The sequence below is a fragment of the Belonocnema kinseyi genome, chromosome 7 (genome assembly GCF_010883055.1).
Source record: "Belonocnema kinseyi isolate 2016_QV_RU_SX_M_011 chromosome 7, B_treatae_v1, whole genome shotgun sequence".
NCBI lineage: Eukaryota > Metazoa > Arthropoda > Insecta > Hymenoptera > Cynipidae > Belonocnema > Belonocnema kinseyi.
The window spans coordinates 10,340,627-10,352,765 of NC_046663.1; the positions used below are offsets into that span (position 1 = coordinate 10,340,627).

Below are 12,139 nucleotides of genomic sequence, written 5' to 3' on the forward strand. Positions count from 1 at the left end.
AAATTGTTAAATCTCAACTAAACAGTTGCATTTCCAGTTGCAGTTTCAGTTCCAGTTCTTCGAACACCAAAAGAAGAATTAATTAATTAAAAGTAATTAAAAGTTAATTTTTTAATAATTTAAAAAAAAAATTGAATTTTCATCCAAAAAGATTTGAATTGACTTTTCAACACAAAAATACGAATTTAAAAAAGAAAGTAAATCTTCTAGGAAATAGTTGAATTTTTAAAACAATAGTTACACTTTTATCCAAGGAGAATTCAATATATCTACTAAAAAATATAAACTTTTAATTAAAAAGAAAAATTTGCGGAAACAATATTTTTTCATCCAAAATAGATTTCAATTGACTTTTAGTAGATTTTTTAACCCAAAAAGACAAATTTTTACAAAACAGTTGAATATGCAACAAGAAAGGATGTCTATTGAAAAATGCTGAATTTTCAACCAAGTAATAAAACTTATAACTAAAAAGATACTCTTCAGGAGAACGTCTTTGCCAATTTGTAAAAATCACGTACATGAATAAATTGTTATTATTATTAAATCGCAATAAAAAATATTTTCAAAATAATTGCCAACGTTTCGGCACTCATACAGCATCCTTATCAAGGAAAATAAATTATAAATAAAGAAATCAAATATAAAAAATAAAATAAAAATTAGAGCAGGCAGGAACAGCAACAAAACCATGATGCTCTCTCCCTGACACCCGAGAATCAAGTCATTGTTTCGTTTCTGTTCCTGCCTGCTTTAATTTTTTGTTATTTTTTTTTTGTTGCCTTAATAATGGTCCTTTATGAGTGCCGAAACGTAGGTAATTATTTTTTACACATTTTTTTATTGTGATTTTATAATAATAAAAATAAAAAAGACGAAACAAATCAAAAGACAAGGAAAGCGATTTGGTTGCTACCCTTTCTCCTTTTTATCTACTCTTTTTTATTTTTGTCCGAAAAATAGATTTTTTTCTTTTGTTTTTCAGAAATTTTTAAAATTGTAATAATAAAATGTCTCGACCCCCTTCCCCCCATTTTGTTGTTACGTTATTTAAGCAACTTTATTTTTAATTTACATTCGAAATGGTATTTTTACAGTGAATAATAAATAGCCATTTTTCTATGTTACGTTTTCAAAATAAATAAAATTTTCTGTGAAATCTATAACAAAATTTTAGAAAATTAATGAAGTTTTTTTTCTCTAAAGAAAAGGCAATTAATGCGCGCATAGTGCGCATTATTTTCTAGAATAAATAAATTTTTCGAAACAGTTTTTATAATTTATACGACAAATTCTGCCAGATAGTCAACTTTTTTCCGGTAACTTGTTTTTTCTCTCGTTTTGGAATCATTTCAAAGTATACGACGCGTTAAAACTTTCGGTTGCCAGATGCCATTCCCAAAGTTCATTACGCAAGACAATGAAAGTTACCTGCCAATAAACTCTTCTGTAAATAAAACTCTGCGAAAGACACTATCTTTTTTTTTCTCATTTCAAAATACTAATTTTCTCAGTCGTTTTACATTTAAAAAAGTAAAAATACTCATAATTTTATAAGAGTTATGCAATTTCCAGCATTCGAAGTGTGCAATATGTAATAATAATTTATGCGTGAATATAAAATGGTAAGTGATCATCCACAAATTTTGTGAGATGAATTCTTGAAATTTTAGAGCGTCTCTGTCCCCTTCCTCTTTTTCTAAATATAAGACTTATTTTAAAATTAGTTAATTTGCTCATTTTATTGGTTGTAACTTCAACTATTTTATTTAAAATTTTGTTTTCAGAATTATTTTTTTTTAATGAAAAATTTAAATATTCCGTATTTGGTTTGAATATGTTTTCCTGCAATCGAAAATTTCTTTTTTTAATTAAGTATTCTTACTTTCTAGTTGAAAATTAAACAATTCCTTTGAAAATCCACTTATTTTCTTGAAAATTCGTACTCATTTGAAAGAATATTTATCTTCTGGCTCAAAAAATCATCACTTTGGTTAAAAATTTAGATTTTTTGTACAAAAGTGATTTTTAGCTTGAAAATTGAACATTTTAATCAACAATTATACTATTTTATTAAAAATGCGATCAATTTGTAGTAAAAAGTTCATTGTTAAATCTTAAATTTTATTAATCGATTAATAAAATTATTATTCATAAATTTATATATTTTTCTTTAAAAATGTATCTTTCTTAGTTAACAATTTCAGTATTCAGTTGAAAATTAACTTTTTGTTGAAATTTAACTGTTCGGTTCAAAATTCACGTATTTTTTTTAAAATTCGCATTTTTTTCAAGGAATTTAATTTTATTTTTTAAAAACTAATTTTTTTGGGGGTGAAGACTTATATCTTTAGTAGAAAATTTAACTATTTTTTTGAAGATTAAAATGTTTTGATGCTAATGTAAAAATACTTTTATTTAACTAATTATAATTATGATTAATTTATTATTATTTTTATTATAATTTTAAAATATTTTGTTGAAAAATATATTTTTTTCGTTGAAAAATGAACTACTTGGATCAAAGTTAAACCACTTTGAAAAAAATTCACTTGTTTGGATGAAGATTTATCTCTTTGGTGGAAAATTTAACTATTTTGCTAAAAATAAGTTGTTTTTACTAGTTAAAAATTTTCTTTAATTGAAAATTAAACTGTTCCATTTAAGATAGCAAAATGATATTTTAGTTTAAAATTCATATTTTTGTTGAAAAATTCAGCGTTTTAGCTAAAAATTCATTTCTTTGATTAAAATTGGCCTCTTTTATAATAATTCGTTTCTGTTCTTACAGAAATTTAACTTTACTTACTAAAAATTAAGATTTTTTATTTTTGGTTAAAAATTGATATTTCTTAATTGAAAATTATACTACTTAATTGAAGTTAAACTGCCGTATTTTAAAAAAATGTAATGCTTATGCCTTTGTTTAAAGGTATCTTTTTTGTTTAAAATTCGCTTTTTCTGGGGTTAAAAATAATTTTCTTTTAATGAAAATGCAACTTTTCCATTTTTTGGTTGAAAATTTTCCCATTTCAGTTGAAAATTGGTGTAAAAAAATCAACTCAGATGAAAATTTATCGTTATACTTGAAAATTGATATCTATGGAATAAAATTTTAATAATTTGCTAAAAATTAGTTTTTTGGTTGAAATTATCTGCTTTTTATTTAACATAAAAATATTAAAATATGAAATTTAATCTTGTTTTGTTAAATAATCAACTATTGCATGTTTCGTTCACAATTAATTTATTTGATTAAAAAATAAACTACTTGGTTTAAAGTTGACTGTTTTAAAGTTCATTTTTTTTTTTGTAAAGAATTCATCATTTTAGTTAAAAATTCCATTATTTGGTCCTAAAGTTCATTTTTTTTTCTTAAAAACTCATATTTTCAGGTATAAAATTCAACTTTTTATTACATAATATATCTTTTTGGCTTCAATATTCAACAATTCGGTAGAAAATTAACTATTTCGTTAAAAAAGAACTTTTTCGTTGAAAATTCGTCTATTTGGTTGGAAATTCTTTTTTTTTGTTTTTTAAAAATTAAATTTTTTCATCTAAAAATTTCACTATTTTATTTTAGGTAGAAAATTTTTTTTAGATTTAAATTCAATTATCTAGTTGAAAATTTATAAATTTTTTCGATAATTCATCTTCTTTTTAGGAAATTAATTCTCTTGGTAAGAAAATCAACTTTTTTGATGAAAATTCGACTATTTTCTTGAAATGTAATGTTTTTTTATTCAATATTTATCGTTTGAGTAAAAGATTCATCTCTATGGTTAAAAAATTTAAACAATTTGCTAAAAATTTTTTTCCTTAATTGTTTAATTCAGCCATTTTTTATTTAAAATCAAAAAAATTTTTTTAAAATAATAATTACTATTGCATGTTTCGTTGGCAATTCATTTCTTAAGATAAAAATGCACTGCTTGGCTTCAAGTTGACCAACTTTAAAAAAAATGCATTTCGCTTGGTACAAAATTAATTATTTTAAACGAAAATTAAACTATTTTGTCATAAACTAAATTTTTGGTTGAAAATTTATATTTTTCTGTAAACAATGCAGCTATTTTGTAGAAAATTAATCTTTTCGCTTTAAAATTAAACAATTTTGTTAAAAATCTACTACTTGATTAAAAATTAATTTTTTGTGGAAAACTTATCCATTTAATTGGAATTTGTTTTTGTTAAATATTATATTCTCTTGACTGAAAATGTAACTGTTCCATTTTGGGTTTAAAATGTATCTTTTTTATATTCAAATTCAACTATATGATCAAAATTTACTTGGTTGAAAATTCATATATCTGTTTGATAATTTGTTTATTTGTAGGAAATTAATCTTCTTATTTCAAAGGTAAATTTTTTAGTTAAAAAATTTTTTTTTGTTTAAAATTTTAACCATTTTGCTCAAAATTAGTTGTTTTTGTTGATAATTAATTTTCATTACTGAAAATGTAGTAATTTCATTATTAGTTGAAAATTGATATTTTCTTGATGAAAATTCATGTATGCTGTAGAAAATTCGTCTTTTATTTAGAAGAAAATCCATCTTTTAGTACAAAATTATTCTTTTTTGGTTGAGGATTCAACTATTTTGTTCCAAATTTGTCTTTTTTTGTTGAATTCAACTAGTTAAAAATTCTTTATTTTGGTTGAAAATTGACTTGAATGTTAAAAATTTAACTATTCTATTCGCTTGGAAATGCGTTTCTGCGGTTAAATATTTAATTTTTTTATTTGGAAATAGAGTTAAATCTTAGACCCTTCAATTAGTCAATAAATTAATTTTAAAATGAGGTCATTAATTAATTTAAGGTCAAAAAGTTCAATCTGGTAAAGGAATTCATACCGATTTAAAAAATTGGAATTTAAAGAACGAATACTGATCGGACAATTCAGTATCTTGTTTGACAACTTTTAAATGCAAATTAAAACCGGTAATGCTGAATGAGTAAGGAATTTGAGCTAAAAGTTGAGGTCAGGAGTGTCTTCTTGTAGAAAAAAATATTATTGTTTTTATTAATAAGTTGAATTTTGCTACAAAGATTTGGTTCTGAATTAAATTTTACTAACCAATCATTGTCTGAAAATAATTTCGAAAAACAATGTTTGGCCCAGGCTAATTATTATGCGATTTAGAGGCACTCTGTTCTTGTAGGCAATCATTACTTTTTACACTATTGTTAACGTTTGTAATGTTTTTTACCAATTTTAATACTTAAAAAATTATTTAAGTGGCCAATAAATTAAAAAAAAAATACTTTTTTTCTTCCATCTTTCCTTATATTATTTTTTTTTATTGGAAGTGCTTGTTTGGTGCTTGTCAAAATTCATTTGTTTATGGATTTCATAATTTAAATTTTTAAAATTTTGCAACTTCTTAAAAAGTAATTCTTAACTGATCGAATTCAAATTTAAAAAAAGAAATATTTAACAAAATATAATTAAAAAATTTTAACGAAAAATTATACAGTTCCATTTTCAGCTAAAAAATTTTTATTTTGAACCAATGAAACGATTTTTGAAGAGAATAAAGTAGTTATATGTTTGAAAAAAAACAACAAAAATATTTCTTTACGACAAAATAGTTAAATTTTCAACTAGAACGATGAAACTTTTACCAACAATAAATAATTTTCAAGAAAAGAGTTTAACAATGGAGTCGAATTTTCATTGAAAGTGTTTATGTTTCACCTAAAAAGATTAAGTATCTAAAAAAAATATTTATTAACAAAATATAAAAATTTTCAGCCAAGGACTTAAATTTTCAAATAAAAAAGTTATTTTTTAACCAAAAAGGTGGATTTTCAGTTAAAGTGATATCATTTTTTATTCAAAAATAAAAGAACTTAATTTTCAGTCAAAGTAAAAAATTTTAACAACAAAAGAACGAATTTTTTAAACAAAAAAGTTAAATTTTCAACCAAAGAGATGAATTTTTTCTCAGAAAGACTAATTTCAAACTAAAAAAGATAAATTTTATACCTAAAATTGAACAGTCAACTTTTCAGTTAAGAAAATTCATTTTCAACCAAAAAAAAACGTTTTTTTAACAAAGTAGTTTAATTTTTAACCATAAATATGAATTAAAAAAAATAAAGTCTGTTTTCAAGCGAATATTGTAGTTTTCTACAGAATTGTTGAGGTTTTCAGCTAAAGAAAGATACAATTTTAATAAAAAAATGTAATTATTAAATTTTCACTTAAAAAGAATTTATTGTTTTCTAAAAAAATATGAATTCTCTACAAAATACGTGAATTTTCGAACGAACATTTAAATTTTAAACCGAAAATTAAATTTTCAGTTCATAAAATCGATTCAAAAAAAAATTAATCGTATTTTTAACAAAATAGTAGAATTTTTCCATGAAAAAGAATCATTTTTATACCAGAAGATAAATTTTCTACCGAAAAAGACAAATTTTCAACAAAATATATTTATCTTTTCCCAAAAAAAGATTATTTTTTGGACCTAAAATTGAAAAGTTGAATTTTCTGTTATAATAAAATAGTTTAAAAAAAAATTAATTTTTAACAAAATATTTGAATCCTGGATCAAAACACTGTAAAATTTGCATTTTTAACATAAATGATAAATTAAAAAAAAAACTTGATAGAAAGTTGTAACTTATTATTTATTGTTTAATTGACGATTGTATTAAATTCTATTTATATTTCGTATTTAAAATTAGAAGTGACGTAATATTTGAATATTTCTAAATTAAATAATATAATATCAATAGCAATATATTAAAATAATAAAAAACGATATATTACAAATATGTAAATATATAATAATAGTAATAGCAGTAATATTCTTTGTTATTATTTTAACACTTTCTAATTTAACTGGTTATTAGATTTTCCGTTTTTTATTAAAAACGGTATATTTAGTTTTACAATTTTTTTTAAAGTTAAAAATTTTTTTCTTTTTTACAATTTAGTATTCTGCTTTTCCCATAATCAGGTTGCTATCAGACGCAAGTGCGCACACGCGCCGCGCAAGCTTCCCGCGCAAATCGTGAGTACCTCCCACCCTTTCGAATCCCCGCGAAACCAGAACACCCCGGCCAGTTCGACATCGCGGCAAACATCGACGTGTTGATGTCATATAAATCCCCGTCATTCAAGTACTCTTTGCAGGGTGAATGCGATTAAATATATCGCCAATCGGAACTCGCGCGTGACAAAAATGAGCGCAAAATCGTGCCTACGTGTGTGAATTGTTCATAAATAATAATAATCATAAAGTTGAGTGAAAAATCTGATAATTGTCGTCGACCATAAATAAAACGAAAGTGATAATTAACTGAGTGTATATTTTAGTTTCTTAAAGAGGTAAAACAATAAATAAATTTTTCTTCGAGTCTATCTTTCATATTTTTGTGTGTGAGGGTATTAACCAGATTCTTACAAGTAAATAATATTTTAATTTTTTAATTTTTTTGAATAAATGAATCTTTAGCTCCTTTAGTGACTAGAAGAGTGTAATTTTTCATAACTTAAGAATATGATAAATATATGTATTATTTAAAAAATGACATAAGACCAGTAACAAAAATTAACTTCAAATTATTACCTTTTTAGTGAAAATAATGTTTCATATAAAGGGATTTTTCGACATACTTATTTTCAACTTTTACTTTTTGATGCACTAATTTCCCCAGTGCCACCATTTTTTTCGATACTAACTTTCATATTTTTGTGTGTTACGGTATTGACGAGATGCTTAAAAGTAATATATGTTGATTTTTTGTATTTATATATATTTTTTCTTATTTGTTTTTGTTTCAGTGACTATTTAATTCCTCTGGAGACTAGAGTGTTATTTTTTATTAATTTGAGAATAAAATCAATATATGATTTTAAAATGTATATGCATATATATGTATATATGTATGTATGTATATATATATATATATATATATAAATTTATTGACATGAGACCAATTGACAAAAATAATCCAATATTGTTACATATAAAGGGAATTTTTCGAGATACTCATTCATAACATTTTATTTTTCATGCACTGATTTTCTCAATACCACTTTTATTATGCATAGAAATTGCTAATTGAATATTCTCTTTTCCATCCTCTTCTGTACAGTCAAACTGTAATTTATTTGTGAAAACCACATTTTTTATAGGAATTTTATTATTGTGAAATTTTTTAGGAATCTAATCAATTCAGAAATATTAGCTTGAAAAGTTATCGGTTTTCGAAAGTTATATCATTTTTTCACAAAGAATAAAATCAATATATGTTTTTAAAAAAGTGATATATGATCAGTAAAAAAGAATTATTTAAAACTAGTTCATACCTTCCACTCAAAATAATTGTATTTCATATAAAGGGATTTTTCGACATACGTATTTGTAACTTTTTCTTTCTGATGCACTGATTTTCAAATTGGCACTTTTATCACCCATAGAAATAGTTAATTTAGGGTGCTGTTTTCCATCTTCTCTAGAGTCAAAAAAGAATCATAGAAAATTATATTCTTTATAAAAATCGGATTATTTTTAAACTTTTTAGAAATTCAATCAACTCAGACGTAGTAAATCGGTTATCGGTGTCCGAAAGTTCGACGATCGCATATGTAGGAAGTACGTAATCTGATAAAGATAAGAGCTCTGATTAGAGTCAGTTTTGGTAAATACGGTTTTTCATTGGCGCCTCGTCTATGACAAATCTGATAATTGTTTAATATAGATTTGTGATAATGACCCCTATCGAAGTGCACACTTGAGTGATTGAATCGAGTTGAAAATTCCAGGTAAAGGGAATAAGAGTGAAATGAAAGTGAAATAAAGTGACCTATAGTCCGTGGAATTTATTTTTTTCCCATTGCGTGCATCCTCATGCAACTGATGTGAGAAAATTTCGTTAATATTCATCGATTCATCACCAAGTCAATGTGACGCTAAAGCATAAAATTACTTGTTTTCAGCTCAGTGAGAACGTCCTTGACATTCGGAAAAAAATATTTTCAACAAAATCTAAATAACTTTTGGATACAAAATTTATTTTTATATCATTAACTTATCTATTTCGTCTTTGTAGGGAACTTAGAAAACTCAAATTTAAACTTAATTTTTAAAGTTCCTTAACATTTTGACCAATTTTTTCTACTTAATATTTTATTTTTGCTTCACATTATTATTTAATGAGCAATATTTATATCTTGTAACTTTTGTGATAGATTATATTTTAGTAATCGAACAAAACAATTTAACATTTTTATTTATACATTCTTAATTTATTTTTTTAAAGGCCTATTTGAACCAAACAAGTAAATAAATGTACAGTAATAATGTGACTAATGTTCTTCTGAATTTAAAAGAATACAAAAGAATTAAAATAAATTGGGATTTTTTTAATTCCATTGATTGCAGGAAAGTTTCAATAAATCTAGAAGAATTCAAAAGGGAATAAGAATTCGATGAAATTCATAAAAATTGAAGGTGCATTTTAAAAAATCAAGTGAAGTGAAACCAATTAAAAAAAGTGAAAAATTAATTAAATTCAATAAGTTTTAAACTAGTTTAGAAAAATTAAAGGAAATTTAAAACAATCCGATGAAATTCTAAAAATTCGAACTAGTTTAAAAGACTTCAGGATTAATTAAACAAAAACTAAAAAGAAATCCAGGCAATGAGTAAATTTAGAAAAAGTCAAATGTATTAAGAAAAATCATGAGAATTCCGAAAAATGCTAAATTAATTCAAATTAATAGCAAAAAATATTTGAATATAAATTTGATATTTAATGAAATGATCAAAAATTTATTAAAATATCTCGAGTTTCCTTTTTAAAATATTTTGAAAATTCCTTGGGATTTTTTAAAATACCCTCAAATACTTCAAAGCACTTAAAACTTTTTGAATCTCTTAAAAATTCCTTTTAATTTTTGGAAAAATTCGAAAATTTTAGAAAAAATGTTTAAATTCCTTCATATTATTGAAATAAATCAAAAATTCCTTGTAATTTTTTCAATACCTAAAATTTTTTTAATTTTTTACAATCTTATGAAATCTTTTGATCTGTTTGAAACTTGTAAATTTCTTGGAATTTTCGAAAATACCCTGAAATATTTCAAATTTTTTCGAATATCTTCTCACTTTTGCAAGCTCTTGATAATTTCTTGGAATGTTTAAAAATATAAAAAAATCGGGAACATTCCTCGAAATCTTTTCACATTATTGATATGAATAAAAAATTTCTTGAAGAGTTTTTAAATTCTCAAAATTATTTCAAATCTCTTAAGATCTTCTGAAATCCATGTATATTTTTTAAACTCTTGAAAATTCCTTTTTATTGGAAAAATTCCGTAAAAAAATTGAAATTCTCTTAAATTATTGAAATCAATTAAAAATTCCATGAAATTGTCTTAAATATCCTGAAATATTTTAAATCCTTAACAATATTTTGAAATTCCTTGGAATTTTTAGAGATCTCAACTAAATTTATGAAAATGCCGAAAAACTTTTTAGTAATTTTGAAGTAACTTCAGATTATTCAAATCTATTAACAATTCTTCGTAATCACTTTTTTTGTATTCCACCTTTTAGAGCTCTTGAAAATTTCCTGAAATTAAAAAAAAAAATGTAACCTAAAATTCTTCAAATTTTTTTTAATGTTTTAAAATCCCTGGCTAACTTATGAGGCTTTTGAAAAACCTTTTAAATTTTAAAAATCACAATTAAATATTTCAAATCCTTCAAAAATATTTTCAAATAATTTGGACCGTCTTAAGGCTCTTAAAATATTTTTTTGAATTTTTTAAACACCCTAAAATATTTAAACCTCTTTAGAATAACCTTAGATTGTTAAATTCCATTAATAAAGATCCTAAGATATTTCAAATATTTTGAAATTTTTTTAAAACTCTTAAAAATACTTTAAAAATACCCTAAGGCAAATGTTTGAATATTTTGAAACCCCTTAAAATTATTGAAATCTTTTAACAATTTTTTAGAAGTTTTAAAAATGCCCTGAAATATTTTTTAACATTCAACAAATCTTATACCCACCAAATGTGGCCAAATTTGATATTAACTTGTAAAATTTTATATTGAAATATTTTTCTTGCAATATCTAATTTATTTATTAAATGAAGAGTGACAAATATAAGTGACCTTGTCATTGAGAAAAGTGGCTAGAAAGTCATTTGAGAACAAAATTCCTCAAAGCGACGGTTTCAACCATGATTATTCTCGAAAGTTACCGATATTATTATTGTCATTATTGTTATTAATAATCATAATTAATTATTATTATCTTACAGAAATTCGCTGACTTTTTCCATTTTTTTCATCCCTGACCCACGGCAACCCCGTTTATGAAATCCTAGTAAAAGACTATCTTTATTGATTTATGCAAAAGTGAAAAATTAGCCTAATTTTTTTATAAATTAAAATTTTATCGACAAGCTGCGCTAAACGCCTTTCAATCAAAATATGCATTCGAGAAAGTAATTTCCCTCAATTTATTAACTATTCACTTATCAGTGAATAGTTAATAAATTGAGGGAAATTACGGTACACTGAAAAAAAGGTTAGTTGGGCCAACTATTCAGTTTGTAAAATATGGTACAGCTATTTTGTTAGCTGGGAAAACCATTTACTTATTTGCTGGCACTAACTGAATGGTAACTGCAACTAATGGAACTGTTGTACGAACTAATAAAATAGCAGTTTCAACTAAAAAAATTAAGATAGCAGTATCATAAAATAGCAGTATCAACTAAACAGTTGGCTCAACTAACCATTTTTTCTGTTAAGCAGAGAAATTTATCTCTTTACCTCACAATTAAGGGCGGTGGATATATCTCTACAGCACTCACATAATTTTTAATTCATAAGCTTTCAATCTCTTTTTTCCTGAACTTGTGATAATTTTTCAATACGATTTTTCCTTTCTTTGACCTTAACCTATGTTCTCGGAAGGTCTGTCTTTACCTTTCATTGATTGGTCTGTCCCTCACTTTGACCCTCAATTTATCCTTTTCTACGCCTTCGTAAAGAGGTAGAATGTATAGCAGAACACACACGTTCTCAAAAAAAAAAGTTTCACTTAAAAGAGTAGGTCAAAGTTTGCGCCCAGGAAAATTATATATTAGGGATTCC

The 12,139-nt window shown here is 24.0% G+C and overlaps 1 protein-coding gene across 15 annotated transcripts in view; it reads left to right on the forward strand.

The window, feature by feature from the left end:
• Window positions 1-12,139, forward strand: part of LOC117175996 (cAMP-specific 3',5'-cyclic phosphodiesterase) — an 873,036-nt gene that overhangs the window by 607,334 nt on the left and 253,563 nt on the right. Inside the window, exon 1 of one of the 15 annotated variants that reach the window (XM_033365932.1) lies at window positions 7,094-7,347. The exons of the other annotated variants lie outside the window; for them this stretch is intronic. The gene's annotated coding sequence lies outside the window, so the exon portion shown is untranslated. Of the gene's footprint in view, window positions 1-7,093; window positions 7,348-12,139 lie in introns of those variants that run through there. 15 annotated transcript variants of the gene reach the window in all.